General features: G+C 47.1%; 1 protein-coding gene across 9 annotated transcripts in view; it reads right to left on the minus strand.

Moving 5' to 3' along the window:
* Positions 1-23,098, minus strand: part of SLC7A1 (solute carrier family 7 member 1) — a 79,066-nt gene extending 55,968 nt beyond the window's left edge. For 5 of the 9 annotated variants that reach the window (XM_047723054.1, XM_047723055.1, XM_047723048.1 and 2 more), the window contains exon 1: positions 22,843-23,098. The gene's annotated coding sequence lies outside the window, so the exon portion shown is untranslated. Of the gene's footprint in view, positions 1-14,295; positions 14,315-22,574; positions 22,606-22,842 lie in introns of those variants that run through there. The other 4 variants (XM_047723047.1, XM_047723049.1, XM_047723051.1 and 1 more) reach the window with 3 other exon arrangements.
* Positions 23,099-26,656: the final 3,558 nt, after the last annotated feature.

Below are 26,656 nucleotides of genomic sequence, written 5' to 3' on the forward strand. Positions count from 1 at the left end.
GTATACATTGAATGGAAATGTTTGTTTTCCATGTCCCACTTTACGTCTCTAAAGACAAATGATTAAAGAATTATTTCGGGGGCATTTTTTTCGCTCAACCCCTCCAACCTGGTCATATCAAGCAGCCTCATTTCCTGCCTTTTAACTCACATTCTGCCGGCATATCATCCACTCTTCTTTGTTGACCTTTTCGTGTACAGTGTTGCTTCAAAACCCTTCTTCAAAGGAAAGGTCAAATGAAATGTCGCTGGGAAGGATGCCAGATGGCCACTGGCCAAACAGGCACCGGCTCCCAGCGCTTGAGGTTACCTGTGGGCGGTGTGATGAGGTGCCAAAGACTGGTGAGGAGGCCCACAGCCGACCACCTGCTCTCACGCCTGGGCACACCCACACCCTCAGAAGCCCCGTCCTGAAGCCCAGCCCCAGGCCCTCTGGCAGCACATGATCCTTCACCTAGGAGGACTTTCCTGAGCATTCCACAGCTTGTGCACTCCGTGAGGAACTGCAGGGCATGGAGAAAGCTACGGGGTTCCTGTCCCAGGGGGGCCTATCATTTAACAGAGCAGAAAGGAAGTATGGAAAAACGTACCAAGAGAACACACAGGAGGATTTCCGAAGGATGGAGGGCTGGGAAGCCAAAAGCCATTACTGCTGTGGTCACTGCCATAGGAGTGGGACTCGAAAGAAAAGAGGCATGTGGGGATGGGAGGGTCAGCAGGATGCAATAAATGACTGGATATTAGAGGCAGGGGATGACAGCAAGTCAAAGTGAACTCTAAAACCTCAAGCCCGCTTGATGGGGACACAGAGGATTCCTTAAGAAGTGATGTCAAGGGGCGCCTGGGTGGCTCAGTGGGTTAAGCCACTGCTTTCGGCTCAGGTCATGATCCTGGGGTCCTGGGATCGAGTCCCATATCAGGCTTCCCATGCTTTGTGGGGAGCCTGCTTCTCCCTCTCCCTCCCTCTCCCCCTGCTTGTGTTCTCTCTCTCTCTCTGTGTCAAATAAATAAATAAAATCTTAAAAAAAAAAAAAAAAAGAAGTGATGTCAAGAAAAACACATTTGGGAGGCGAATCCTAAGTCTGGATTGGAAGCACCAGGACTGAGGTGAGAGTGAGGCCAGCCCAAGGTACCGAGGCCCTGACCGTTTGAGCCCACCAGTCTATCTCTGCGTCCGTTCGTAATACACCGACAGGCTAGGAGCCTATGAGAGAAGAGAATGAGCAACATGGTAGACCAAACAGACCATCTAGAGACAATTAACTCATACACACAATCAACAGAGGACAACTCAGTATGAAAAACCCAACTCTGCAAAATGTGATCCAGGATAAAACCAGACTTGGAAGGAACAAGAGGCACAGAACACACAGCGGCAGAAGCTACACTGAGTACAGTTGGCCACAGAGAATGGCTGACAGATGCAGAAGACCTTTCCTGAAAATGTAAATGGAAAATAATCTACCCTGATGAGAGCGCTTTCAGGAAAAAATACAAAATTTAAGAGGTGCTCCAAAAAAACTTAACTGACTTAAAACTGAAATTCACTCAGGGAAATAGTTTCATCAACAAGTTATCTGTGACGATATTGCTAAGAAAACGTGTATATTCACATAGTCAAAATATCCTCAGATCAAAACGGTGTGTCCAGCAGAGCCCCTGGGCCTGCCTATGAGCAGCTGGGCGCGTGAGAGTCTGACATGACAGCTCCGGATGGGGCTTCCCGGAGAGAGAGGCGTGCTCACAGGACAGAGCTCCCTGGGAAACAGCAAGGCAGGTAAGAGACTGTGGGGAACATTTGCATTCTGGGAGGCTAAGAAGGGAATGGAGAGGAAGAGAGCAACTCTAGGAAAAGTCCACAAGCAGATGGACTCTCTGAAGTAAGGAGTGTGGCTCCATGTATCTCCTGGCCGGCCATACCCTCACCCTTCGAAGGTGCCAGGAGCCACGACACGGAAGGTCTTCGTGCTGGCTTGGCAGAGAGCTACCAGACCAAATATAGGAAACCTAATTAATCTGAATTTCACGCAAAGAATAAAGCTTTAGTGTAAGTAGCTTTCCAATGTATCACAATTGTGACCCAAGCATGCCAAAAAATACTTTTCTTAGAGAAAAAAAAAAGTTATGCTAGAAAAGCAACCATTGCTTATCTATAACTTAAATTTAATGGGGCATCCAGTACTTCCATTTGCGAAATCTGATAACCCTAGCTTGGTGCTGATGGCTCAGGCCTGATCACCTCAGCCCCACCACATGCCCTCCTTGCCCAGCCATCAGCCCCAATGTCCACAGACTGCCTCTCCACAAAGGCTATTCCCTGGTCCCAGAAGCTGAGTGGTGACTCCCCCTCACACGCGGGCTGGAGGGAGCCTCCTGCCACAGACCCAGAAAAGGAGAGCGTCTGCAGGAAAAGGGAACAACCAACTATATTAACTATTTCCGAGAGACAATGGGGGTGAGGAATGATGACAGATCACTGAATCACATTAGAGGGACAACTGTGAGCAGTTTTAGGACATTGGTAAGAGCTTAGTTTTCAGATCAAAGTTGGTGGGGAGAACACAGCATTTACTCTCCTTGGTTTAAAAAAACAGGGTTCTAACAATGAATCTCGGAACACTGAAAATTAAAATAAAATTTAAAAATAATTAAAAATTTTAAAAATCCATTTATCAGATATTTAAAAAACAAAACAAAACAGGGTTCTCAGCCAATTGCTTGCATCTTTGCGGTATCTGCAGAGAACCCCAGGAGTTCCGCCCCATAAAGGGCAAGCACTTTGGTAACATAGGGCTGGCACCTTCCGCACACAAGCAATATCTCCTCAATGGATGAATGGATTCTAAACTTCTCGAAGAGTTTGTTTTAAAAATCTGAAATCTCATATGATTATTGAAAACACAAGCCTGGGGTGAATCTTAACACTTTGCGGCCATCACCACAGGAGCTAATAGTCTTTGCTCTTTATTTTGTCAGTGGAGGATTGTTTGTGGTAGGAATCACAAGTGTCTGGGCAGAACCTAAACCAAACAAACAAAAACACCTGCAACGTCACCTGATGAATCACATGTTAAGATTCACATGAATAAAGCAGAGAAGAAAGGCTACCACCTCCAAACTAAAGTGACTCTAGCTCAGAATGCCATTTTTTTTCCTATGCCCCATTTATGTAACTGTTGTAACTGTTCCTTAGTTATGGGAGCCCTTAATCAAACAAACATCTAAGAACAACACGATTTTCTTATTTGAACATAAAAGTATTTTCAACTCTGCACCAATTTCCCTTGATCTGTGCTGGAAGAAATCCCAGGGACACCTTAACAAAACAATAAACTTCAGAAAAAGAAAAAAAAGGGGGGGGACATATATTTTTACAAAGAGTACTGTATACTTCTTCTAACTTAGGATAAGTCCACAGTATATTTGGAATTTTTAAAAAGAACCAACCCTTTATTTGCTTTGCTACTGTGGAACTTTCCACTCTGCTACAAGGCCCCAAATTTAGAAATTACAAACAAACTCGTGCCTGGACAAAGTGAAAGCTGTATTTAGCTTATGGATATGCTAATTCTTGGCATAAAAGAAACACTCTATGCCTCCGCTAGACTTCTAGGTATTTTATGACCGAGTTAAAAGACTTAAGCTGAAAGGGAGTTTATGTGCAAATTAAAATCAAAGGTTTTTCATACCAATGCCTGAAAGGTTTAAATTCCAAATGGAGTCTATGTTCTTAGTACTAATTTTTTCAAAGCTGGTCCAAAGGGAAGATCTCTGTCCTGACGTGGAGGAGCCATCTGCCTGCCTTGTAACTTCCAGAAAAAGACTCCACAGCTCCTCAGGCAGAGCTAAAGATACACCTTCTACTATTAACCTACAACAAACATCATTAATGCTTAATGTTGCCTACTGCTTCTGTGATAAGAGCATCAACTCATGAGACGGGCAGAGGCAAGAAATAAAACGCATTCTACAGGTAGAAAGAACCATCAGCTCCCTCAGATTCGTATGACTGACCAGTTTTCTCACAGTTAGGAATTAGCTAATGCAACTGACATGTTTCTTAGCATCCGCAACTCTCCCCACTTTCCAAAGGCTGATGCCAACACGCCTTCACATGTATCCTGCAGAATACCCGAGTTGCAAGGGAGCTGTCCGCCGGACCTGCATTGATGGTTCTTACCTTTCATCGGCTGAGGAACCCTGGGCAAGGAGCATGTATTGTGGTGTGCGTTTCTGGAAAACAAATGCACCATCCCCACCACCACTAGAAGGTAAACAGAAAACTGGGGAGTGATATACACAGGTAACCAACATCCACTGCCTGACTGCTAGGGATGTAGCTGTGAGCCAGAGCACCAGCCGGCCGCTCCCTGGGTTCTCCGATGCCCCGAAAGCCTGTGTCTATCTGAACGATGAGCAGAGCAAGGCTTGGAGCAGGTCCCTGTGCATGGTCAGCACTGGAGCCAGAGCCAAAACCCAGGCCTGTCTGGCACACAGTCCATCCAGGTAGCTCTAAGTTGGAGGAGGCCTTAGCCCCGTCTTGTCATGTCTATTGCTGATCTCTTAAATTAATGACCTACATTTAAATGCCAGTATGAAACTTTACGAATTATCAACAGTGAAACACAAGGTCAATTCTAGAATTCAAATAAAGTTCTATACATAGCATATGGGTCTGCTTTGGTTAAAGGGGCAGTGAACCTGACAGTCAGATGGAGCTGAAGGCTCCCCTTTCCTGTGCCTCTTCTCTGAGGCCACCTTCCCTCCAGTGGGAACTGCTCCTGATGGCATCCCGAGCTTTCTCCATAGCTCTGGCCAGCAATCTGGCCAGACTCCAGCTCTTAACTCCATACTCCCACCCAGCTCGGTCAGGGTCAGCCGGAGCAGGGAGACTCACTCAGTGGGCTCCCATGTTTGCAGCCAAATGCACGAGCCAGTTACAAGCACTGCACTGGGGGTGGGAGCGGGTGCGGAAGACACAGAGCGGCCGAAGAGGTGAGGACCAGGTCAGGGCTGCCATGCCTGTGTGGGCACGGCCCTCTCAGATCCCAGGTAAGGGAGGACAGGGTGGAAGTGAACACCCAGATAGGGCTGGGGAATCTGCAGAAATTCAGTTCCAAGAGGGGGCTGTGTCCATCTTGTGGCTGCAACTCACTTTATAAGGACCACAGAATGTACATAAGACAACTCAGGTGGGCATCCTAGGCCCCGAGTTTGTCCTGCTCCTGTCTGAAATGCCACGCAGCCCAGCTTTGGAGAGCCAAGAACGTAAGACATAACATCTCAGTCAGACTTGGTGTACTCCGGCCAAAAGTCCTGTCTTTGGCCACAAAGCTTGCTTTGTTAGCAGGCATGTCCCATGATAGCATTTGCAAAAGATTGGTGATAAACTCCAAACACCCCTGGCTCCATCCAACTATCAATAACGACATTCTTCTTGAGCCCACTTCCCTTCTGGCCTCTACTCCCTCTGCTTCTGTCAATTTGTTACCAGAGGCAGAAAGCACAATTTGCTTCGTATTCTAAGACATTTGAAAGTCTGGACAAGGGACAACCTAACTTCCAGAGCTGGCTGAGGAATCTGCGGCTCATCTGGCCGTGGCCTGCAGGGAGTTGCAGACTCTGATCAAACTCCCTTCCCTTGGCATTGCCACACCGGGCAGTCCCAAATCTTCCAGCAAACCGTCTTATAAAATCCCCTCCATTCTGAAACAAAAGCAAAGCTTTCTTTGGGACTTACAGACTAGAAATTTCCCTTCTTCTGTAATACAACCCTTATCGGATTTCTGTCCAGAGAGCAGATATTTAAGACATCTGAACTTCAGCTGTACAAGCGAAGTCTTTTCTTTTTTGCAAACTTGACTATCTGCCATCCTTTGTCCTCCTCTGAACCTTATGTGTACTCGGTGGCACAGCTGAGTGTACGCTGTTCAATCCACCGGTGTGTTATTTTTATACACACACATCTGCACATCTAACTGAGACAGCTCCGTCATCAGCCGGATCGCATCCACTAAGGTGAATCTCAAGGACCTTGGGCAGAACGCCGTTAAGAAGGGGGTCCTTGCAGTTAAGCCCATGAAAGGAGCCAGGTGTCCCACCATCTGTCCCTAAGCTAGTCTACTCCAGGACGTGGCGAGGGCTGAGGAGCAGCGACAAAGGGAAGGCTTCTTCCCAGCAGAGACCAATGTGAGGCTCTCAGCTGACCATCAGTTCTCAGCTGCCACCTCCTCCTGGAAGTCAGGTGCTCCATGCCCCGGGAAGATTCACCACCACTGGCAAAGCAGTGACCCTTCAATACTTCCCACACGGGTTCTCTGTCACAACCCGTCAAAAGCAGCAAACTTTAAAAAGTCCCATATTCCCTTTTCTCTGCACACAGTTCCTGGTAGCAGGCAAGGACCCGTCCCTTCTCTATCAGACCTCTTTCTTCATTCCACTGAGGAGAAACAGGTCTCTCAGAGGAGGTAGAAGCGAAGCAGAAGCAAGAACACCAGCAAGCGTTTTCCAGAAACCCAGCCTCCAGCAAAGGACCACTCTTCACTGTTGCTGCTGCTGAGAGCCCATGCCCAACTCAAACTGGGCGGGTTAACATGGGCCAGCTTGCTTACTTTCTCCCATGATGGGGCCTGTGTCTGTCTTCATGTGTATGGCTGGCTGTCCTTTGAAAAATCACCTCTCTAAGCTCCTTCCCTGGTGAGATCCTTTGGGACTAAAGTTTCCCATGGCCTATCCCGACATTCCAAAACCTCCGCGGGAGATGCCCCCACACAACCGGACACTGCTGTCAAGCACCTGACCCCGGCAACTGGCCGCCCCAGTTAGGAAGTTCTTGCCCTTGTCTACAGGTAAACAGCCACCAGGCCGGCATGGGACCATGAACATGCGTCCAGGACTGCTTACTCTTTCCAGAAATGAGCTTAGGAAACACACAATTGTGACCAGCACGGTTCTTCTGGAGCATTCCCGAGGGGAACCAGCGGGAGTCGGGTGGACCATGTGGGTGCTGGTTACCTGGTACTTTTTTTCTTTTTTTTTACAGGAGCAGTGGCTCCCCTGGCTGCACTAGTAGCCTAGCTCATCATTTCTGAGCTAATACAGGCAAGGTGACCTTTCTGAGTCAAGATCTTTGCACCGACCTAACACCACACCTTCTGTTTTCTGCTATAGCAGATCACCACTATTCCCACTCCACACCTACTTCTATAGTATAGACATCAAGCCACGTGGAGTTCTTTAGTGGCTCCAGAATTGTGCAATGTCACCAACTTCCTGCTAAGGACTGGGAACCCCCAAAGACAGTATCCTAACCCAATCTCTTCTAAATTCAAAAGCAGAAAATGGGGCCCTGAGTGCTCAGTCTTGCCCGGAATCACAATAGTCCATGGCTAGGCCAGTGGCATGGAGGTCTCCGGACTCCTAGGCCATGTCTAGCTGACGGGGGAGTGCAAACCAGGGGGCACTTGGAGAGGATGATGTGATGAGTCCCAAGGGGGACCTTGTGTCTAGGCAACAAAGGACAAAGGGCTCCAGGAGCTAACCACCTTTCCCCAGACTGTGTTGAGGGCACCTGCTGCCCCTCTACCACATATGACTTCCTTGCATGTTCATAAAAAAATCCCCTACTCCAGAAGTTACCCCTTGTGGTGTTCAGACAATACACAGACGTGCATGAAGAGTGGAACTTGCACCTTCTTCTTTACAAGGCATTTTTTACACCTTAGAACATGCCTTCATTTCCTTACCTGGCCACTCTGCTTAACTAGAGACCTATCTCTACCAACATGACGAGTGCTAAAAAGCAAAGTGATTATTCAAAGACCAGACTGCAAAGTTTCACCCAATGTAAGTTGCTCATCTTACTGCCTGGTGAGACAAATAAAGAATGTGCAGGTTTCTTGAGACTGAAAAGTATAAAAAGGCTGATCACAAACCACCCTCCACATTCCTGTATGAGGTGCCATAAATAACACCTGATTGTCCCAAAGAAAAGAGGCCATCATGGAATATCATAAAGGCAACACATATGGAAGGCAAGAGGCAGAAACTACCAAAGGGCATGGAGTACAGGGCATGGGTCAGTCCCCAACCCCACACCCTGACCCCACCGTCACCACTGCCATCCCCAGAGCTCCCAAGAAGGTCCAGTCATGGCTCACAAGTGTTTACAGAAGTGATGTTGAGTGTCAAATTTCATTGAAAAATGTAAAGGATGTTTCTATATGCCGTCTGACAGAAAGTCTTCTCATAAGCATATGAATTAAGAAACCCAGGAAACACAGCAAAAATAAAAATCACAGGGGCGCCTGGGTGGCTCAGTGGGTTAAAGCCTCTGCCTTCGGCTCGGGTCATGATTCCAGGATCCTGGGATCGAGCCCCGTGTCAGACTCTCTGCTCAGCGGGGAGCCTGCTTCCCACCGTCCCCCACCCCGCCTCTCTGCCTATTTGTGATCTATCAAATAAATAAATAAAATCTTTAAAAAAAATTAAAAATAAAAATAAAAAAATAAAAATCATACACACTGAATTTAATAACACTCCTGTGGCTTCTCCCCCCGCACCCTCTTTTCCACCCTGTGAACAGGTGCAAGAATGCCATTCAGATCAAGGACTTTGGAAGACTTCTGGACATTTTCACAGCATTTACAGTGAAACATGGAGGAACAGGACTGTATCAAAGCTTTTTAAGAAACTGTTCTGCCTTGCCTTCTTTCTTAAACTTTAAATGCCCCAATGCCAATATGTGTACTAGGCACCGAGCCTCTAACTGAATGGTTATCAAAAGCAGCCAAGTTCTTCCCCGACTATTCAAAGGCAAGTCTCTCCCCTTGGCTAAGCCTAGTGCCTCTGGGAGGTGGATGGGATCTGTGCCTGAGCACCCCTTTGACCTTCAGCCATCCATCTCTGAAAATGCTATGAACCAACCACAAGGAAATGCAAGATTAAATACCTGAGCATCCACTCAAATGCATGCCCTCCTTTGCTAAGCGGCATCCTGGCTCAGTATCTTCTGAGCAGAGGCTGTGGAACCTCGCCTCCCATACCCACTCTGGCACCGCCATGCCCCATCCCTTGGCACATCTCCCCCTGCCCCTTAATTAGAAAGTTCCTGACATTCATCTCTCGCATGAAGAATTTCCTGACTAAAAGAGAACAAGCAGGAACCTCTCCTGAGTCCACTGCACCACTCCCCAGCCTTCTGGAGGAATCGTTTCGCATGTTAATTTACACCTACTCCTTCACCAGCCAAGTAATAACACATGTATGTGCAGCCTCTGGAACCGGATTTCTCACTTGCAGAAACCTCCCTGATGGCTGAAGCTTAACCCTTTCTATGCCCTTTCTTTATCAACACTGATATAAAATAGATAGCTCACATTTATGGAATACCGGGCAACAGTCTCAACTCACTTGGTGTATTTAAACCTCAACACAGTCTACAGTGTGAGGGACTGTAATTTTCCCCAGTTCTCAGACAGGGAAACTGACTGTGCGCACAGACATCCTGAAATGGGGAGGGCTGGGGGGCCACTGTGCTAAAGTATCCCAAACCACACTGGTTATTTACTTCTCGCATCTCCTTTTATGTTGTTCTGGCCTTTCTACTGCTAGGGCCCCAGCTATCACTTGTCTCCAGGGTTAGAAGCCCCACCTCTACGATCTGACTTACCACTTCCTATCTGCAGTTGGCTGTAAACAGATAATCGGGCTGGTCAGAAATGAGTATACCAGTGGGCCCCCACACCCTTCCCATCCTAGGGGCCCTGAAGCCTGTGGGCTCTGGGACAACAACTGTTTGAGCTCTTGAAAAGTTCCCTTTTGAGCCTCTACTCAATACCAAGCACTGCCCTCAGGTACTGGTGCCGCAAAGACAAATGTGCCCAGGCACTGTCTTTGGGAGCTTACGTCTCCTTGATTAGTTCCAGGCTCTAGCAGTGGGCAGATGCCTGCTCGTCCAAGAGGTCCCACAAGTCAGTGAGAAATGCCCACCCCAGACCTGCTGAATCAGATCTGCATTTCAGGGAGATCCCCAGGGAAGGACCTGTGTGCGTGTGTACTGATCTAGGTAGTTTAGAGCCTCCTGAAGTTTGACCTTAAGGCTACGAAAGGCACTATTTCATTATGCGAGTTATTTAACTTACATACTTATTGAAATGCATCCCTTTGCTCTCTCCTTAACACCTGCCCTATTACGTCTGCCTAATCCACGTGTGTGCCTACCTCCATGATTTCTAGACGGTGACGGACGAATAAAAGTAATAAGTAAGGGACATACTGCAAAATCCATCCAACATACACAATACAGTCGAAGTCTCTTGCTTTGTGTGTGCTACAAAATATGACACGGTTAGTCTCGTCCCTAAGTTTAAGTTTTTATCTGATTAGTGTACAAGTGCATTTGTAAGTGTGGGCCTCCTGTGGATGTCCAGACCTAGCAGGACTATGGTTTCAGGCCACAGAATTTTAGAGGAGCCTATATCCATGCCCATACACAGAATAAAGTGAGCCATAAAGTCCTGTTAGCTCAAGAGCAGCTTCTGTCTAGTGGCAAGAGCAATTCTAGAAAGGGAGAGAATGACGGTTTCTGAGTCATTACTCATTTGAACTTGGGACAGTGCTGCTTGTTCCCACAAAGCATCAGGATGGAGGGATCACCCCCCTTCTCTCTATCCTTGCTCCCACCATTTCTCCAGGGCAAATGTTATTTCCTTCATGCACAGAGTCACACAGCTCACTGGAAAAAGACCCCTGCTGGGGAGCCAACACCCCTAAGAGGCTCCAAACCTCCCACCAGCTCAAAGGCTCTCTGAGGTGATTCAGCAAGAACTCCCTTGCAGATTGTCAAGGCAATGCAGTTAGCAGCCAGCCAGAAGCAACAGGAATGTCTTTGTGCAGAGTATATTCTCCTCCCCAGCCTCTTGCCCTCACTCAAAATCACCCAAGAAATCCAGGGTGGCAATTCCCTTGCCTGACTCATCAGCCCACAGACCCGAGAGAGTCCTTCAGTAATTAGGACTGAATCCGGCCACGAACGACACCTAATAATTTCCAAAATTCCAACTGTATCCAACTCTGAGACTAGTGAGACGTTCTTCCCAGTTAATTCAGACTACTCAAAGAATTAATGAGTGTTCTTGCCAAATATCACCCAAGATTGCCCTCTAGAAAGAAAGAAATGTCTCCTGACAAAAGTGCTTTGTTTTTTTCTTTTTTAACAAAACCAGCTGCTACAAATTGGGGTTATAAATTTACGAGGAATGTGCTATGCAATTACAATAACAGATTATCCCATATGTCACATAATATTAACATATATAAGAGCATAAAATCAAGTTCATGAGGATTCTTCCCTAATAGTATCAGTAGCGGTAGAAATATGTTTCTTACAGATGAATTTTTGAAAGACTATAAACTAAGTATTCTGAATTCTTACAATAAATTTATTATTATTGAGAAGCATAATAAATAAGAGAAGTTTACAAGAAACAAGGACAGCCTTTTGTACAATGTTTCAACAAAGCAGACAACTTATCTCGTTCTGATTCTGTTCTGTTACTGTGCTCTAGGTCACAGAATCAATTCCCTTGATTTACAATTGTTTTAAAAATTATATACACAGGGGCACCTGGGTGGCTCAGTTAGTTAAGCATCTAATTCTTGGTTTTGGCTCAGGCCATGATCTCACAGGTCCTGGGACTGAGCCCTAAATGGGGCTCCACACTGAGCGGGGAGTCTGCTTGAGATTCTCTCCCTCTGCCCCTCACTAACTCCCCCAAATAAATAAATAAATAAAAAGAATAATATACACAGACTTCTTACCCAAAAATATTTATTTTCTAAGCAAAAAAAAAAAAAAAAATTCAAATAACTCTCAAGCAAGATTTAAGTTTATGTAAAATCCATTCAAAGTTTTCAAGGCAAACTATTTAATGATATGACTGCTATTACTAATATTATATATTCAATACTCTGTTCAATTTTAATCCATCAGACTTGAAAGTCCAAAAATCAGTGTTTCTATTAGAGTATCTTTTCTCCCTCATCTTCCCATAAATCTTTAACTCTGAAAGGCTTATCATTCAGATAGGTTCTTCTTCAAATCACAATAAATAAAATATACTCAAAAAAGACTTTTCAAAGTGCTGGAATTAACAAACGTTCAGGCCATCTCTGAAAAAACCACACATAACCTGACCAGGCCAATTTCAAAAGCACCAGCACGTGAGGGGAGCAAAAGACAGAGCCCACCGCTTGCATCAGCAGGAAACCACACTGGGAACTCACACAGGTCTTGCCCTGTGTCCCTGTTCACCTTCTTGGGAATCATCACCAAAAAGAATATCCACTTCAGTTAGAAACCCTCAAATCACCATGAAAGGAAACCTCTACCCCCTGAATGCCTTTGTCCAAACCGGCCTGGACTGATAATTCCTCCCATTCCCCAGCCCAGAAAACCTGAAACTCAGGCCACCAAGGGGGCGGCGGGGGAGGGGGGGGCGCAGGCGGGTTTGCAGGTTAGCATGCCCAAGCCTAATAGAGTTTGCAAACTGCTAGTTGTCAGCAGGATTTTTTTTTTTAACATGCAATAGAAAAGGAAAATTATCAGGATGCATGGCAGTTACAACAATGAGGGATACTTCATGAAACCTTCATTTTAATCTGTAGACACGGTGTGCCCCGATATGTGTACTCAATCACGGTGTAAACCGATTTGTTATTGTGGACTGCAGCCGCAGGAGTCTGACAGGAGAACCAGTGTGTGGATGCCACCAGTTTATCCCGAATGGCCCTAAGGAAGCCTTCCCAAAGACCAGGCTTCCAGAACCCTGTGCGGACGGCTCGGTGGAAAGGCTGCCGATGCAGCTCTGAAAACTAAGAACCTGTGTCCTTCCGACAGGGATGCAATGATCTCACCTAGGCCGGGTACAGGCGGCTGTACCATTCACCTGCCCTGCAAAAGTCCACCAACGCTAGGGCCATTTTCAAAGCCAACTTACATTGCAGGTAAAGGTGAGATGTTGTGTTTTTTAAAGAACTTATAAATAAAACCAGGACAACGTACATCCGATGTCTCATGATAATATTAATACTCAAAAATAAGACATCCTGGACAAACCAAGCAAAAACCACAGGACAAGATAAGCTGCTCCAATGGTATATCAGCTATAGAGTATATGAAAACATCCCCATCTGTGAAAGTGCCTCAGAGCCAAACCAGGAAAAACTTTAACATTCTGATAGTCTAATTTCAACAAGAGACGATTATTCCAAAACTAGAAATGTCAAAGTCACTCATTCACAGTATGATCTGTACCAAAGTACAAAATGTGGAACATATTTGTACCGGAAAACAAAATAAACCCCAAATGGAGATGTCAGGGCAGCAGTACAACAAACTTAAAATAACGTATTGTTCTTTCCACCTGCCAAAATGTTGCTATTTAGTCCAAAAACTTCCGCCTTTAAAATACCATTTTATTGGGGTGCTTGGGTGGCTCAGTCGGTTAAGTGTCCGACTCTTGATTTTGGCCTATGTCCTGATCTCAAGGTTGTGAGATGAATCCCCACGTCAGGCTCCACACTGAACTGCTCCCTCTCCCCGTGCTCCTCCCTCCCTTCCCCAAGTACACGCGCTCTCTCTAAAAAAAATAAATAAAAGTAAAAAAATATTATTTTACTAATTATGTAAATATTCACCCAACAAGGACTTGTTGAGCACTATCTTAAGTGCTACACACAGATCAGTGAACAAACCAAAGTCCAATTTTAACAGTGTTTCCTTTCTGTGCAAATATATATCTCAGATAACATGATAATGAACAGAGAATACTGCATCCAGACCTTACTTTCACTTTTAACAGCAAAGTTTTTCCCAGAAGATCAAGTATTCTTTGAAAATGCCATTTTCGGGGCACCTGGGTGGCTCGGTCCATTAAGCTTCTAACTCTTGGAGCTTGGGTCACGATCTCGGCATTGTGGGATCGAGTTCCACCTTGGGCTCTATGCTGGGCGGGGAGTTGGCTTGGTATTGTCTCCCTCACCCTCTGCCCCTCAGCCCCCCTAAAATGAAAAAGTGAATCTTTAAAAAAAAAAAAGAAAAGAAAAGAAAAGAAAAGAAAAAGAAAATGCCATTTTCATTGGCTACATAATATTCCATCCTGGATGGTGTCAATTTACAAAAAGACATTTCTAAATGCTTACCACAAGACAAAAGCACAAACAAGAGACATAGTTAAATACAGCATGAAAAACCTAGATTTAAGACCTTAGGTAGGGGAGGAAAACACAATCTTACCAACTCACAGAGCGTGGGCAGTGGACACCAATGCAGTCACACCTTCGTCACCATGCACCACATTAAGGTCTAATTTGTGAATCTCCCTTTATAAGCCTCACTCTCTCTTTGATCCAAGAGAACATTGTCTGCACAGAACAATAGGTTTTCATTTCAATTTCCCTTCTTTTCAGGAAAGGAAATGTTTGCACTTCAAAGGGTTTCTTTGAAGAGCAGCTCTCCGGTCCTGGCCCATCCAGGTTAGGAGTTCCGTGGCATCAGCAGGGTGTCCACAGTCTGGGCAGCTGCCCACCCTGTCACTCTCAAGGCCAGCTCCTTCAAGGAGAGGGTCTGGTGCAGGAGAAGAAAAAATAAACACATGGAAAAATACTTGAGGCTTTTGATCCCGCCCTGCAGATGCCCTTTTTCACACATAATGTAGGTTTACAGCTCAGGGAAACTGTGGTACAAAAGGATGGGGATCCATGGACAAGGCGATAGCAGCTTCTTGGAACAAAACCATTCCAGAGTCCAGATTTACTCAGTGAAGACCCCTTCCAGGCCCCAAAGAAGTGAGCCCCTTTCAGTTATCACTCGTGATGACAAAGAGGGAGTCTGGATAAATGAAATGCAGGAGCAAGAACCACACTTCATAGAAAAGTTTTGAAACCTTCCCCAGGAACTTCTGGGGAACACAGTCACAGACAAAGAGCAAAACTCACAATTTAGAATTTCACCCACTCGCAGAGGCCCAAGAGGTTCAACAAGAGGCAAGCCTAACAAGCACGTTAAATAAATAACCACAAGGTATTTGCCAAGAGGGTAGCGCCATTTCTCTGGATTGAAGCCCATGTCCATCTTCCCCCTCTGCTAGGTCTAGGAAGTCACGTGTATATACTGGACAAGGCAGGACATGCAACATTTCTTTTCATGTCTTGAACAAGTTCTGGGTATTCACTAATGATCTCCACCCTCCCCTACCCTGAGGTGGTTAAGTTCACCTGCTCAGGTGGGCAACCACCCAAGAGGTGGGCAGAGCAGGAAAAATGCTCCCCTCCACTCTGCTCCAGACAGGGATCCTGTTCCTCCCCAAAGCCCAAGGACACCATGGGCTCCTGCCCTGAGTGTCTGGGGTATAGGTCTGGGTGACCAGGTCACCCTGTGCAAAAGCCATCCACACCTACCTTGCTGTAAGCCCTTCACCCAGCCTGGCGCTAAGGGTCTGTGCTGGAATTACACATTATTTTTATTCTCCCCTTCTCTCATTTTTCTGTAGTTTCCAAATTTTTCACAATGAGCATTCAAACTTTCAGAAACATTTTTTCTTAAAGAGGCTTATGAGATAGAAATTTAGACCATAGTTCCTTTGAAAGATCCCCTTAACACAAAAAATTATATTTATGCATATATATGGCCATAAAGGACATTATTTGGACAACTGAAAGTCGAATACAGACCGTGGACTAGATAGTAATGTGAATCAATGTTCAACTTCCTCATTTGGGTATCATACTCTGGTTATGCAAGAGAACATCCTTATTCTTAGGAAATACACACCGAAGTCTGCAGGGGCAAATAAAAGGGCATGATGTCTTCAGCTTCCTCTCAAATCATTCAGGAAAAAAACGCATATGGGTGTGTACAGACAGACTGATGGAGCTGTAGATACCTACAGAGAAAGGGTAGAAGGAGCAAAATACAACTACTGGGGTGAATTTGAGAAAAGGGTAGACTGAAGCTCCTTGCACTGCTCCTGCCATTTTTCTTTAAGTTTGCAACGTTTGCAAACAAGGTGGGAATAGCCCAGGAGAAAAGGAGGAGAAAGGCAGGAGAAGTAATAAAGTTGTCCCTGCAACACCTGCCAGCTTGAGGGCCCTGATTGCTACCCTGGCTGAGGCAGCTCACCACAGCACACTAGGGAAGTCAGCAGTCAAGACGTGGTCCCCAGAAGGAGGCTGAATGCCCCCCTGTGAAGTTCCCAGTTCCTGCAGGATGTCCTGCAGAGGGCTCTCCCGGAGCCCAGATGGCCCGATATGCAGGAGTGAAACAGGGCTCCCCCGTGGCCTGGGCAGCAAGTACCACATCCAGTTCCACTCTGACCAGGATGCCAGACCGCGACCCAGGAAGCCTGCCACCCTGCCAGTGTCCGCCACACACACCAGCAGCTCCAGGTCTGGCTGGCACCCCGCATGGCGGTCCGTGGCCACGAAAGCTCTGCGCTGCGTTCCAGGCCGGCAGGAGCGGAAGGAAAGCAGGGTGCTGTCCAGCTGCGCGACTCCAGGGCTCACTCAGAAGCAAGGGGGGCGAGGGGCCGAGCAGCGGCGAGTGTGCACGCTGTATCTCCGGCCGGGTACTACCCGCTGCACATGGCGTGCCAGGACACAGTCCCAGGGGAGGTGGGTACCCGGCACAGGCTGCCACCCTCACACCCAAGGCACACTGATGGTCGGGACTCGGAGCCAGGCCCCTAGGGTTCAAGTCCTCGTTCTGCCACTTAATGCCCAAGTGCATACCTATGGGCAACTTGCGTCCCTTCTCAGAGCTTCTTCACGTCACTCAAAACAGTATTGCCAACCTTACTAGGCAGCTGTGAGGATTACCCGAACACATGAACTTCCAAGCACACAGTGAGCACTCAGTAAGCACTGGTGAGTCCTGATCATACCCAGTCCCGGGCCTCTCCCTTCCTTCCTATTTGATGCAATAGACTCTGGTTAATGGCACTTCATAGACCGATAAGAAGATACACTTCCAAAAGACCTAAAGATAGGAGGACAACAGTTACAACACTGTGAGGAAGCAACAGGAAGAGTGGGTAAGAGTGGATTTGCTCCCTTGCCTTCCCACTGCTGCCCCACGGGAGGTGCCCAGCACCCCTACCCCAAGGCCCTAGGGGACCTTCTGTTGTCACCTCCAGGAAAGGGATGAAATAAGGTGGAAAACAGAGGTGGAAGTGTTTGGCTTTGGTTTCTATACCCAAAGCCCTCAGGGTAATTTGGACAAAATGTGTCAGGATGACTATGATGAGGGCAGATAAGCCCCCCCAAACACACACACACACACACACACACACACACACACACTCTTTCTCAGTGTTATATGCACATGCACACAGACACACACTGACAAGCAAGCACTAGGAATGGAGCCATGAGCTCAGCTTTCCAGAGAAGTGGCTAAACCCAAAGTGTATGGATCTGAGACCGAAAGGAATCTGACTCCCCACACACCCAGGGAGGTCCCTGGTCCCCAAAGAGTTTAAGGCTTCAAGGTCATCAAGGCAGTCAGAGCCAGCACAGGCCCAGAGACTACAGTTCTTCCCCTCATGTCTCCCTTCACCATTGTGGCAAAAAGGCTAGAGAATGCTCCCCATGACCTCAACTGTAAAAGGTCAGTGGTGAAGAGAGCCCCAGAGGGCTAGAGGGGACAATGGTACAGGAACTAAGGTCACATTCACTGATCCTGGACCTGGGTCAGCAGATGCCTCAGAGGCTCAATGTCCCCGCAACACCTTGGCACTCCATCCACCCCCAGCAATCTAATTCCAAGGAAAAGGGACTATATTTTAACCCCTTGGCAGAATGGGAGAGCAAAACAAACTTGTTACAAGAATTATTTCCTCCACACCTAAACCAAAGAACTGAGTTTTCTTCCCAGTACAAGAGTTAACACTTATTTTAAGCTGTTGATATATGCCAGAAGCTGTGTCAAGAACGTAACATAGATGATACCTCACTTAAATCCTCTCGATCCTGTAAGATAGGCAGGAGAAGCTGATTACTAGGCAAACAATATGGCGAAGAAGTTACATGTGAGAACTACATTAGAAAAGGCACTTACCCTGTCAGTAGACCCCACTTGGGGACCCAGCCCCTTCTGCATGAGGGGCCCTGGCCTCTCCTGTGACCCCTACAGCCCATGATCCCTGGAGAACTCAGGCTGGCCACGCCGAGCAGAGGCCACTCCCCGGCAGCCCAGAGTCAGTACTGCGAGCTGGTCGCTACAAAAGAGAATTCGTGACACATGGAGCACTGAGAGGGTAGGACCCACTCCTGAACAAATGGGAAAGGATGTGTTCGCTCTCACAGTCAAGTGATCTGAACAAACATTCTGGAGAAAGCACTAGAGGAGAAATACAGGATGTTAAGGAAGCAAAGCTGTCCATGCCCTCTGTGCCTCCAGAAAAGGGAAGAACAAGCTCACGATCCACTTGGGAGAAGGGAGAGAGGACAGAGAAATACGCACAAGCCCAGGGAAGCTGTGGGACATCCTCTCTTCCACCTTCGGATACTCCCCCTGGCAGTAGCCTTTGAAGGCTTCCCTGAGCTTGATTTCTGGTTGCCGTAGTCAGAACAGTACACTGGTAACAGGAAGAACTTACTTCATGAAAGAATTCTCAATATTGATTCCAGGACCTTTATTCATCCAAAGAATACTATGGAATTCGTAGTTTGTGAGCTTCGTTATCCGGAGGCTGAGAGGGAAGGCTTCCCCCATCTATGGATAGAGCGAGTCCACGGGGTTGAAAGTCTGAATGCCACTCTGGCGGGCTGCCCACAGAGTGGCCAAGCCAGACACCAGAAGCCTACAGGGGTGCTGTTCCCAGCACGCCTACTACTTGTCCTCAGCTCCCCAAAGCAGCCTCCTTCCTCTCAAGGCACCTCACCTCAGCCTGCACTGAAGCTGGAAAGGCCCCTAACCACACGACTCGAACTCATTCATGCCATTCGGTCACCAAATGTACCATCTGGCAGTCTGAACTCTTACTGACAATCAACAGAGGGGAAAAGCCAAAGGAAAGACTGGGTGTGGCAGGATGGGTGAACCCTATGCCAGAATCAATTCCAGTGTCCAGAAATGTCTTTCCTAGAGCCGGTGTCCCTACAAGGAAGGACTCCGGACCAAGGGTAAAGTAACCAGCCTTCCTCACAGCTCTGCCAATGCCATAGATCTGAAGGAATGCCTTTTGAGTGGGATGAACATATTTAGCAGTCCACCAAACTGTTTTACCAATCTGTCGCCTGTTCTTCTGACTCACAGGTGGCAAATGCACTAAACCTCCCATGACAGATTATGATGCAGTATGAACAACTGCAGGGATGGTTCTTTTCTTTTCTTTTTTTTTTTTTAAAGATTTTATTTATTGGGGCGCCTGGGTGGCTCAGTGGATTAAAGCCTCTGCCTTCGGCTCAGGTCATGATCCCAGGGTCCTGGGATCGAGCCCCACGTCGGGCTCTCTGCTCAGCGGGGAGCCTGCTTCCTCCTCTCTCTCTGCCTGCCTCTCTGCCTCCTTGTGATTTCTGTCTGTCAAATAAATAAATAAATCTTAAAAAAAATTAAAAAAAAAAAAAGATTTTATTTATTTATTTGACAGACAAAGATCACAAGTAGGCAGAGAGGCAGGCAGAGAAAGAGAGAGGAGGAAGCAGGCTCCCCGCTGAGCAGAGAGCCCGACGCGGGGCTCGATCCCAGGACCCTGGGATCATGACCTGAACCGAAGGTAGAGGCTTTAACCCACTGAGCCAGGCGCCCCGGGATGGTTCTTTTCAAAGATGCTTTGGAGTCGGGGGAGAAAGATTATGGAGAAAGAGGAGAGAGATGTCCCTCAAGAGTACTACAGGGCTGTTAATTTGCTATGAGAGATGGTACACCTCTATTCTGCGGCTGGAAGAGACCTGAATCCTTGTGGTGGATACAACCTTGGCCTGGGAACCAATGCCACTGCCCCAAGACACAAGAAACCTCTGGAAGCAGGTGCCCTGGAAGGCCCAAGAATGAAAAAGGAGGTATTCCTCATGTGGCAGAGGGTCCCCGTCCTGGCCATGGGACAAACCCACAGCCAAGGTGCTTACTGGAAGGTGGCAGCGGGGGCACAGGGAGTCTGCAAGCACCAAGAGATCCCTACATTAGGTGTGAGGAAGCAAGACAGCTAGGTGAAAAAGAAGGAAGCCACCATACTGGGGCAGGTGGCTACAATGCAGTCATGCACCTGAGAGGGGCCCCTGAGCAGACAGATCGACTTCAGCCTTAAGAACAGAAATGTCTAAAAAAAAGTCAGTTGTGACTTTTAGAAGAGTCCTTCCCAACATGCTTATTCTTCCACATTCCCATCTCGTTAATACCATATGGCAGCTCTACTTCTTGGAATCGTATTTGACCTCTTTCACACCTCACGTGGACTCCCCAGGTCAAGCCTGTTGAGTGTCCCTTTAAAATCTACAGTTGGAACAAGTAGTTAAGTCTACAGGTGGAGCAGAACTCAACCCCCACCCCCATCTCTACCATTACCACCCCAGCCCAAGCCATCGCCGCTCAAGGAAATGACATATGGTCACTCTTGTGCACATACAACATGGAGCTGGATTGTATTCCAGACTTAAGTTACATGTCTCCCTGCTCCTATGCCTGCCCACTTCCCGCACCTCCACATAATCTCCATGCAGCATTTAAAGTAATCCTCGGAGGGTTCTCTAGCTCATCCAAAGGAAAAGCAAAGTCCTCATGGTTCATGCGATCTGCCCTCGACTGGAAGAGGGCAGTGATACAGATGGGCCCCAGGCGTGAAGAGACCAATCATACAGAAAAACACTAGGTTCCCATCCACAGGTCCTGCTTGGACCTGAACCAGATAAAATGATAAATAGCTACAAGATGCATCTGGGATATAGGAAAATGTTTCTCTCCATTACTTATTCTTATTTCAAATTCCTCCATAGGATTAATAAACCAATACCTCCAAATACATGGTTAATAATGAAAAAGGATTAATCCAATTAGACATAATACTGGGCCCTCCAACATAATTACATATTTTTACTGATCTTAGTAGAAAAAAAACTCCAGACTAGAACAATCAATAAACATGTACTTATGCCAAATATAATTAACATGTGTCTTAGAACACAAGCTCCCCAGGGTTGGCAATTTTGCCTTCCAAGCCTTTTTCCTTCTAAAGCAAGTGATTATATAGATAAGAGCACTCGTTTGGCCCAAATCCAGATTCAACCAACTGCATATATTTCTGATCTCTATTAAGTTTTGTCCTGTTTGCTTAGTCAGAACTCCTTTGACACTCTTTAAATTTATCTATAATAATTAACATGATCGTAATATGCTAAACCTTTGAAAACTATGTTAATCCATTGTTGACTTTGTCCCCTAACTTCTATTTTGATTGTGTGGCTTAAATAAGACCTTTTGTTTTAATGACAGAAGGGTGTGTTCATATAAAAATAATGATAATTTCCACTGAGACCAACTAAAAATATCAGGGGAATAAATGTATCATGATTTCCTACTATCTGAACCAAACATAAAGGGCAAGAAATGTTACTATCAACTCCCAAGTAAATTATAATTCAAATTAAAGACAATTAGAAAATTCAGCCACAAACCAACAAACAGTTCTCCACCGACCAAATTTTAAAGAGCACATTTTTAAGGAAATATACCAGGGACTGAAATCCCAACCCTCTCCTCCCATAACTACACCTGGAACAGAACATAAGTCTAGGTTTCTTCCCTGGAGAGAGAGCGAGCCCCACCACGTGTATTGGGAGGTGCAGTTTTCTTCCTGGAGGCACATGTCTCTACTACCCTAATCTCAACAGACAAACACCACCGGTATCTGGTTCCCACACCCACTGAAAAGGGGAAGGAGCTAAAACAGCACTCCGTAGTAGTACTCAGCACAAGGGCTGCTCTGTGTACACACGGGTTTAGAATGCCTGCTCGACCTGCCCAGTTTGGGAAGTTTTCTACTACGCAGAAAGCAACACACTGGGAAAAGGTTGTCTTTATTAAGCCGGAATAACTTCCTCTCCCTCCAAACCATCTGGAAGGCTTGAAGAACTCAGCCTTCATATGTCAAATCGGGTCACAAGGAAACCCACCCAGGGGGGAACTTCCCCGAAATCACCCAGGAAACTCAGACAAGAGGTGTAGGCGGGCCAGGGCGCGACCCGAGCTCTAGGGATAAGAGGTGGGCGCCGGAGGCAGGGTGCGGGGGTGCACCGCAGTCCCCAGATCGGCCACCTGCCGCGGGACCACCCCCGCGGCCACAGGGCGGGCTCCCACCAAGACGATGACACATCGCAGACCTCGTGGCGGGGCGGGGTGCTCTGCTCCGCGCCATGTAAGGGCAGGCCTCCGGATGCCTCCCGTCCGGGCCCGCGTGCCCGCTACTGCGGCCACTCCCGCCCCCTGCCCACCGCGACCACCCGGACGGTCCCGGCGCGGGGTCGCTGGCGGGCGCGCGCGGCGGGCATCACGGCTGCGCCAGGTCGTCCACGCTAACTCACTCGGTGTTGCATCATGCACCACGCCGCGCGCCTTCAGGGAACCAAAATGGACTCCGGTGGAGGAGACAGCCGCATGGGCACCGGCCCCGCGCGCACAGCCCCGCACCCGTCCTGCCCTTGCCCACCCCGGAGGATGCCAGCACCCCCGGCGCCGGACCCACGCCGCTCCCCGCGCCGCCCTCCCGCGGCCCCACGCGGCGCCGGGGACCACTCCAAGGTGACCCGAAGCCGAGTAGCTGCCCTAGCGCCGGCGGGGCCGGGCACTCACCGAGGCGACGGGCGGGCGGCGGGTGGCAGGATGCGGGCTAGTCCGCGGAGGGGCTCGGCACGCGCCGCTGGGAGGTCGGCCGCTAGGACGGAGACGCGGCGCGCAGGGAGCGGGAGCTGGGCTGCGGTTAGCGGACGCCGGCTGGCCTCGCGCCCCGCCCGTCAGTTCACCTGCCCGCGCCGACTGAATGGAGCGTGGAGAGCGGGCGGGCTCCGGCGCCGGGTTTCATCAGCCGCGCGCCGGGCCCCCGCCCCTCGCTCCCGCCCCGCGGCCCTGGCAGCCCCCGTCCAATCGCGCGCTTCAACCGCCTGGTACCAATGGGAGCGCGGCGCGGCGGGACTGCAGGCCTGAGGCGGTGGCAGGGGCGGGGCGGGGGGCGGGGAGGGGCGTGTCCGCGCTGGGGTTCCCCGGGCAGGCGGCTATTCCCCGCGCCTTCGCTTCGGCTCCGCCCTCTTGTTGCCATTTTTCCGCCAATCCGAGCCCGCGGCGCGTCCGCATCCTCGGGTCCTCTGACAGCCGGAACCTCACGGGTCCGGGTTAGCGCCGCAGGGCAGTGCTGCCCAGAGCGGCCAGCCCCAGGGAGCTGACATCGAACTCGCCACCAGTGCTCCTTTACCAGAGATAAAACATCTGGGAGGCACTTCAAAAGTTTTTTTTTTTTTAAGTAAATCTTCACGTGTCATTGGATTATTTTATTATTGCTATTCCTTTGTTTTTAATAAATAACTTACTCTTGCCCCTTGTCAGGAAGGGCCCTGAAGCCTGAATCGGCCTGTGTCACAAGCACACCTGACCGGCTGGCTAGTCAAAGCGGCTTACTTCCAGAGTTACTCTCCCCTAGATGGCAAAAACTTTAGAACCGAATCCCACAGTGCTCACTGCACAAGCTGCTTCTTTGTTGTCTCTCTTTGCTGCAAAAACCCCGCACAAGAACTACGACCTATAGAGATCCAGTAATCTGTACCATGGGAGACGTGAGCGAGTCATAGATTAATCCTGCCAGCCTCCTTCTAACTTTGTGAATAACAAACACACACAACAAAACAAAAAGCACAGAAAAATGACAGCACAGTGTTCATGGCCTCTGAGTCTTCTCCACACCTTCGAACCCCCTCCCTCCTCCACCCCCCCCCCGCCCGTACAGTGTCCTTGGTCAGTAATGGGGGCTCACTGTCAGCTACTGGATATGAAACTGTCTTGGAACTACACTAGCAGTTTATAAAATACATAGCTGCACAGTGTTGGCTTCAGAAAGATATTAATGAACACAGAGAAATGAGCTAATATTGGTAAAGCACTTTGAACAGTGTCAAAATGAACAGTTTGGAGTCATAATAAGCAACTAGGTATGTGCTATTTTAAAACAGTTTCAATTGTGAGGTGGTGAAATGATGCCCCCGAGTTGCATTATGGAGGCCTCCTGTTCTGGGGCTTTTCCTGAATCCCACACAGCCCCCTTCACCTGCTGACATAGCCATCCACAGAAGGAAGCCTGCTGTGATTCAAGGACCATCCTCTTTGCCTTTGTGCCAGATCTGGATTAGAATCTCAATCCCACCATCTCATTTGCTGTGTTATCTTCTGCAAGCCATTTCATCTTTGTTTGTGAGTGATAAACCTTGTATTATTATTTTTTTAACCTTATGTTCTTATCAGAAGCCTATCCCTTAGTGTTTAAAATATGATTGTGAGATTTTTTTTAAAGACTCTTGGCAGTAAAATAGAATTTAGTAGGTTGTAGAGATGCCCTGTTTCGGCAACACAGAGAGGGAACGGAGAGTTAATGTGTAAATCTGAGAGCAAGTGTTTCAGGCGCTGATGGGTATATGGGGAGAACTTAACCAAGAGGATTTTTAGCTATATGCTCAGTTTAGCAATCCAACCCAGCAGGCTTTGTCTTCAGGAAGATGTTAGGAGAACCTCAGTGATAAGGAACTTAAGCAAGCAACTTCACGGCAAAAAGGATTCAGTGTGAGCCAGAGAAAAAAACAATTATGGTCAAGATCTCAGCAAAAAGTTAGGGGGGAAGTTCAAAAAAATAAACTGGCTGAATGTTTTTAATAAAGCTAAATTTGGGGCAGATTAGAATTCACACGGCAGGTCCAGAAAGACCATGAGCAACAAGCAACCTTAATTAGAATCAAGGAGCAGATGAACCATTATTTCAAAGACCAGTACAGAAAGGAGATGCTGGCATTCAGGCTCTGGAAAGCCCCTTGTAATGTTAAGCTTGACACACCAAGTCCCAGCCTAGCACCATCAGGCAGCATGGGGAGTACAAACGTGCAGAGAATGAGAGTCAGACAGATGTGGTTTTCAACTTTACCTCTACTTCTGTCTAGCCACTGGCCTGGGGAAATTATGTTTGTCCTCTCTCAGCCTCAGTTTCCTCATCTGCAAAAGGCCAATCTGCTAGATGGGCATAAGTTCATGGTGATAATGAAAAATATGTAGTTGGTAAAGCTGAGGAGAAAAAAAGAAAAATATGTGTAAAGGTGTAACAGAAAAAGAGACACCAGAGACAGATCCACAAAATAGCCAACTGATCGTTGACAAAGGAGCAAAAGCAATTCAATGGAGAAAGGATAATCTCTTCAACAAATGCTGCTGGAACAACTGAACAGCCACATGCAAAAAAAAAAAAAAAAATCTAGACACAGATCTTATAACTTTCACAAAAGTTAACTCAAAATAAATTGTAGACCTAAGTGTAAAATACAAAATGAAAAAAATGCCAGAAGTTGATAACAGAGGAGAAAACCTAAGGTTTTTTTTTTGGTTTAGTGATGACTTTTCATAAAATACAACACCAAAAGCACATTGCACAAAAGAAAAAATTGATTAAGTTGGACTTCATTAAAATTAAAATCCTCTGCTCTATAAAAGACACTGTTAAGAGAATGAAGAGACAAGTTGTGGACTGGGAGAAAATCTTCACAGAACACATACCTGATAAAATACTGGTATACAAATGTACAAAGAACACTTAAAACCCAACAATGAGAAAATATACAAAGATACAAAGAACTCTTAAAACCCAACAATAAGAAAAAAAAAACATTTTTTTAAATGGGCAAAAGACCTGAACAGACACCTCATTGAAGAAGATATACAGATGGCAAATAAGCACATGAAAAGTTATTTAACATCAAATGTTATTAGGGAACTGAAAATTAAAACGGTGAGATACCACTGCATACCCACTGAATAGCTAAAACACAAAACACACATACCACCAAATGCTGGCAAGGATATGAAGCAACTGGAACTCTCATTCATTGCCGATGGGAATGCAAAATAGTACGGCTACTTTGGAAAACACTTTGGCAATTTCTCACAAAACAAAACACAGTCCTACCATAGAGACCAGCAACCACATTCCTTGGTATTTACCCAAATGAGCTGCATCCACACAAAGACTTATATACGAATGTTTATAGCAGCTTTATGCATAATTGCCAAAACTTGGAAGCAACCAAGATGTCCTCCAATAAGTGACTGAACAAATAAAGCGCAGTACATCCAGTCAATGGAATACTGTTTCTTGATGAAAAAAAAAAAAAAAGGAGTTATCAACCCATGAAAAGACATGGAGGAAAGTTACATGTATATTGCTAAGTGAAAAAAGCCAGTTTGAAGAAGCAGCACACTATATGATTTGAACTTGTGGAAAAAAGCAAAATTATAGGGAAATAAAAAGATCAGTAGTTGCCAAAGGCTTATGGGGGGAGGGAGGAACGAGTAGGTGGAGCATAGGGTATTTTTAGGACAGTGAAACTACTTCAAATGATACTGTAATGGTGCATACATGTTA

Source organism: Lutra lutra, chromosome 3 (genome assembly GCF_902655055.1).
Source record: "Lutra lutra chromosome 3, mLutLut1.2, whole genome shotgun sequence".
NCBI classification, from domain to species: Eukaryota; Metazoa; Chordata; class Mammalia; order Carnivora; family Mustelidae; genus Lutra; species Lutra lutra.